This window comes from Durio zibethinus, chromosome 19 (assembly GCF_047325235.1).
Source record: "Durio zibethinus cultivar Kanyao isolate XHJ-2024 chromosome 19, ASM4732523v1, whole genome shotgun sequence".
Lineage (NCBI taxonomy): Eukaryota > Viridiplantae > Streptophyta > Magnoliopsida > Malvales > Malvaceae > Durio > Durio zibethinus.
In genome coordinates this window covers 17466628-17472939 of record NC_143180.1, presented here as the reverse complement: position 1 = coordinate 17472939, position 6312 = coordinate 17466628, and positions in this window count along the sequence as shown.

The window sequence follows — 6312 nt, the reverse complement described above, 5'->3', positions numbered from 1 at the left end:
ATTTCTTATAAGAAGCGATAAACCCATGCTACAATCTACCAAGATTAGCTTATCAAAAAAGTTCTTCATGAAAGATTTGGAAGAAGTAACATATGTATTGGGTATAAGGTTCTATAAAGATAGATCAAAGATAGATCAAAGAGGTTGTTTAGTCTTTCACAATCCGAATACATAGACAAAGTGTTAAAAAAGTTTAACATGGAAGAATCCGAAAGACTATTCTTGCCATTGTTGCATCGCATGAATCTTTCCAAAGATACGTGTCCTAAAACACAGATTGAGAAATATAACATAAATAAGGTTCCATATGCTTTGATAATTGGATCCATAATGTATGCAATGCTATGAATAAGGTTTAATATCCCGTATGCTCTAAGCATAACAAGTATATATCAAGCAAATCCATGTGAATGCCATTGGAAGGCCATGAAAATAGTCCTTAAGTACTTAAGAAGAACTAAGAATACGTTTCTTGTCTATTATGAAGTTGAACTCCTTATTAAAGGTTATTGTGATTCAAGCTATTAATCTGACAAGGATCATAACAAGTCTCAAAATGGCTATATTTTTACTCTAAATGGTAGAGCTGCGAGTTGGAAAAGTTTCAATAGAGTACAATTGTATACTCTACAACCAAAGCCAAATACACCTCTGCATCTGAGGTTGTAAAAAAGGCCATTTAGATTAAAAAGTTTACAATTGAACTAGACGTTGTTCCTAGCATTATTGATCCTATAATGTTGTCTATTATGATAATAATGAAGCCATTGCTCCATTCAAGGAACCAAAATTTCATCAAAGATCAGAACATATACTGAGGCAATATTATTCCATTAGAGACTTTGTTTCTCATCAAAGATCTAAACATGTACTGAGGCGATATTATCTCATTAGAGACTTTGGTTCTAGATGTGATCTTAAAATTGAACGAATACCCATTAAGGATAACATTGTTAATCCTTTTACTATAGCTATGTCCAAGCATAAACATGACAAGCATGCAATTAAATATGGTATTAGATACATGAACGATTGGCTTTAGTGCAAGTGGGAGATTGTTGGTATTTGCCCTTTAAGTCGAATCATATTTTAGTTAAGATATTATCATATTTGTAGTATTTTGATATTTGATATCTTTGAAAGTTCTTATTTCTTTATCATTAAGTTTGTATACATATATTTCAATGTTTATGCTTATATGATTAAGTCCTCAAAATATAAAAAAATCTTTATAAGGGAATTACAATGAGATTGTAATTATGAGATCCTCATTGCATAAAAGCTATATATTCCAAAATTGTTCCTAGTCGATACTTTATCAATAAGAGGACATTGACAGAAATTGTTGAGATTATCATATGGTTATGTCCTTATATATGAAGCAAGCAACTGACCTCATAAGTTGAAGTTTGGGTAACTTGAGCTAACATGTGAGTACTTGTTACAAGAACAAGTTCACTGAACATGACCCGATATGGGAATGCTATATGGTAGTTCATATATTGTCTATAGCTACATTCTTATATGACGATTGTATAAGTGATCTTTTGACTTAAGATTACTTATGATTTTATATGATGAATGTTACACTTTGATTTTACTTATGGTTCTAACCAAGAAAGCTTTAGTCAAGTATTATTGGGTATAACATGAGGCATATAAAGATGTATAATCAAGATGGGATTCATCACCTTGTGTGATCAAGAGAGTATCTCAACTAGTTTTGATTAAATTAACTTGATAAATCTTTGGCCAAAGTGAAATAAGAGTTTAGAATTGTCCTAAAACTTATTTGTAAGTTAATGTTAATGATAAGACTAAACATAGTTGAACAAGATTAAGTAGATACTAAACCATACTCAATGTTCAAACCAAGATACTATGTGATGAAAGAATATTAATTATACATTAAGACCATTCATGGATAGGTTGTCAAGCCATATTAACTTTTCTTTAGCAATTAAGGGTCATGGTAATGAAGCTAGCATTAATCATGATCTATAAACATAAGACTGACTAATTGAAGAATTGGTAATGAAGACAAAAAGTTTGTTTCATCCATAGTCGAATAATAAGGCTTACGATATTTGTGTTTATTGCCAATATGCCAAAGAACCTATGGGTCACACATGATTGGACAATTGTGAAATATTAAGTTGGACTTAATTCGATTTTGGTATGATCAAAAATAGAGTAAATAAAAATAAGAGAAAAAATTTCACTTGTATGGTACATTCGGCTAGCATAGGGTTAATTGTGAAATTTTGCATTCCAAACATTAAACCTAATGTCGTCAAATGGTTTCCTTATAAAAAGAACATTAAGTTACCCCCTCTTATATCAAGTAAAAAATTAAGAAAAGAAGTTTCACTCAAGAAAATACAAGAGATTTTACAAACACTTACTAGCTATAGTATGGCTTTCAGTTCTATCAAATCTTAAAGAAGGTTCTTTTACAAGAGTTCGTGTAGATCATCATTAGAAGCTGAATACTTGAGTAGCTTCTTGGCTTGGAATCCATTTGGAAGATTACCAAATTGAACCAAGGAATTTTCGACATTGAAGATAACACCTTGAGTCGAAACTATGCATACTTGTATATATATATATAGATATGTTGTTTGTATAATTTTATTGATTGATCTTGGATCTAAGAAATTAAAATTTTTTAAAATTTTGCTACTTTAACTCTAATAATGATACATAATTCCCCTCAATATTGAAGTTGTAAAACTTGATATATATATATATATTTTATTATTATTATTTTGAAAATTGTGAGACTTCTTTTCTTATTTCTAAATGATCTTTCAAAATTTTGAATCAATCACAGTTTATTTTAATAAACAATTTTTGTAGTATTATGTAAGACATTTTTAGTTTGTTTCATTATATTACAAAAATTGTTTGTATTTCCTTCTTTTTTCAATGGTTTCGAAATGAAGAGAATTTTGTAGTATAATGACTTTGACTAAATATGTAAAACATTTCGAAAAAATTGAAAGATTTCTTAAAATTTAAAGTTCATTCTATTTTATAACTTTAAAACGTATAAAAAAAAAAAAAAAAAAAAAGGAAAGAGAAGCAAAGATATCAGGAAATGAGCACCTCTTTTGCACCAATATATATATATATATATATGCCCCAATTCCTTTTTATTTTAAAGATAATAATGATTAGAGTTAAAAAAGTAAAAAAGATTTCCTTTCCATTAACATACTTATCATTTCTTTTATGATAATTATTTTTTTTGTGAGATTAATTAATAAATATTTGTATTAGAAGTTACCTTTTTCAAATTCTCCCAAAATGATGGCATCCAACCGTTTAAAAAAAAGAGCTATTTGGCTTCAGAAAATGACGAAGTGCTTCACGACAGGAAAACTTATTTTAACCATGTTAGCTGACTAAGCTCAGTAGATATGTGTTAAATTTTTATTGGAGGAACTTTAGGAAAAACCCCAAGAACTATGTAAGTTTTTCCTGATCGTGGCTAAATGAGAAAGTCTTAGATAAAGGGACATAAGTAAAATTGGTTATTGTTTTTATTAAAAATAAATAATTAAAAATTAAAAATTAAAAATTAAAATTAGAATTAGAATTGATAGATTGAAAATTTTTATTATATAAATTAAATATGTAAAATTTTAAAAAAATTAATAAATTTTTATATATTTTTTAAGTAAATATTTTTATAAAAATATTAATAAAATTTTTATGATTGAATAAGTATAAATCAAATTTGAATTATAAATAATTTTTTATATATTATTGATATTTATATTGAATTTTATCAATTTTTTGATTTAAAATTTTTATTAAATTATTTTTTAAAAAATTTTACAAATTATACTGAAATAATTTTATGTAAATTTTGGCCTGGATAAAAATTAAAAAAAGGCCGGCTCAAAAAATAAGTTAAAAAAAGCAAGGCTTCTCTGTAGAAAGCAAGCTTGGGAAACAAGGAGGTAGCTTTCATTCTTTTCTTCTTGGTTTTCCTGCATGACGTTTCAAAAACCTCTGTTTTCTTATATTTGATAGCATTTAATGATAAAAATCAAAGATTTACTTCAAAAATAAGAGTTTTCAAAATAGGAAAGAAAGGAAGGGTTTTGGGTTTCAAATGTCAAAACCAGTTTTTGTAAGATTCGGTGTTGCATAACTGAAAAGCTTGGATTTTTTAGGCCTCACATGTTGTTTTGATGATAAAAAAGAAAGCTTTACTTAAAAGTCTAAAAGCTTTTCAAAGTTTTGGAGGAAATGAAGGGGTTTTACAGGTTCTTAAGATTTCAAAAACTGTTTTAAAGTTTGCGGTTCTTTCATTTTGCTTGCAGTTTTTGGAAGATTGAAGCTTTGTTTTTGGAGCTTTAAATTTAAGGATAAAAAAGGAAGCTTTCCTAAAAAGATCTCAAAGTTTTCAAACCGTGAAGGAAGGTAGGGGTTTGAAAAGGTTTAAGGTTTCAACAACTGTTCAAAAGTTTGGTTTAACAGTTTTCGTTTCAGCATTATTGCTTGCTGTCATGAAAGATTAAAGTTTGTTTTTTGAGCTATAAAATATGATTGGAGTGGTGAATGGATGGTTTCACTCTGGTAATTTTTAGTAAGATTCAAATTATCTTATGTTTATCTAAGTTTTCATTAATTTAGTAAAAAAAATGAGTTATATTGGAGTTGTGTTGAATGTAATAGTTGGAATAAAAGGAAAAGTTTGTTCCTTTAGTATTAATCCAATTATGTTGTTGATTTACTATTGCATGATTTATTATTACATGATTTATTATTGCTTTTATCAACATTTATAGGGCAGGCAGCCTTTTGGTTAACTGAAACTCTTTGCCTCGGAACCATTTTTTAGCTTTGTTGTAGGGTTAAGTGTCGAGAGCTTGACATAACTATGGATCCCTAAAACCATTTCAGAAATGCACCAACCTCTTAGTAATATATATTCTCTGGGTTGGTTCTAAAATAAGACAATTTCATCATCTTCCCTGGGTCACATCAATGAGGATATCTGCACTGTGCAAGATTACTTGCTTTAGCCTTTTATTCTGATAACATATTTTGTACGTTTTCCTTTTTTAGATCATGGAAGATCATCAAGACCTTACACCTGCAAAATTAATAGAGTTTACAACTGATTTGAGAAAAAAGATTGTTCTTGTCTACTATGAATACACAGATGACGAAGGTAGGCCGTTGTCATCAAATGGAACTGGATGTTTCATTTTGGATGGGAAATATGTATTAACATGTAACCATAATGTTGACAAACAAGATCCAAATGCAAAGGCTTACATAGTTCCTTACTCCGAAGGGATTTCTCAAGCTGCAGATTTTTACGAAGTAATTGATTTGAAAAAACCAGTTTCTATAGCTTCTATAGATACTGATGTCGATTTGGCAGTTTTGAAACTACATGAGGCAATTCCTGAACAAGATTGTGGCATTGGTAAAATTTCATATGTAGATCTTTTCCCAGGTCAAAAAGTGCATTGCATTTCAATGGTGGAGTGTTTGTTTTTTTCTTATGCTTGCGGAACTGTTTTTAATCTAAATGCTTGCAGTCCACATTGTCATTTAGCTAATCTTCAAATATGTGGCCTAGTCCCAGGACCGGGGTTGTCTGGTGCTCCTATTTTCAACTCGAAAGGAAGAATAACAGGAGTGATTCTAAGTGGAGATTTATTTTTTACATTTGCTGTTTCTCAAAGGTCTATATCGGCATTCATCAAGAAAGTTTTGCCCAACATAGCTAACCTCTTGGAGTGAAGATTCTTGGGTAATGTAGAACCTGTTTGCGGACTGAAGGCATTTATGGTTGTACGAACTTTTTTTTTGGCCAAATATTTTGAACTTTGTTGAGGTTTATTAATAGTTAAGCGCATGTCCTTCAATACGATTAAGCATTGTATTTATATAGTAGTTATAGTTGATTAGAATCAGACCGTTCGAATTGATGATCTGCTGCGAGAACAGATCGACTTTTACTATTGGATGCATTTTAACAATTTATTCGTCAAGAACCATTTTGAATCACCTATTTAATTAAAAAAAAAAATGATGAATCAAAAAAGTTTTATTCAATAGTAAAATAGTTTCCACTAAATCAAATCAGGATTACAAACAAAGGTTGAAATAGAAACCACCAAATTATTTGTTTCCGTTCGACATTCAGTTTTTGTAATTCTATGAGTTAACTTATTAACCTCCCTCTTAACATGATTAAATAAACAAATATGAAAAAGAAGTAGCTATATCCTTAGTATTTGAAACCAAATTACCATACCAAAGTGATATCTCCCAATTGTTAAT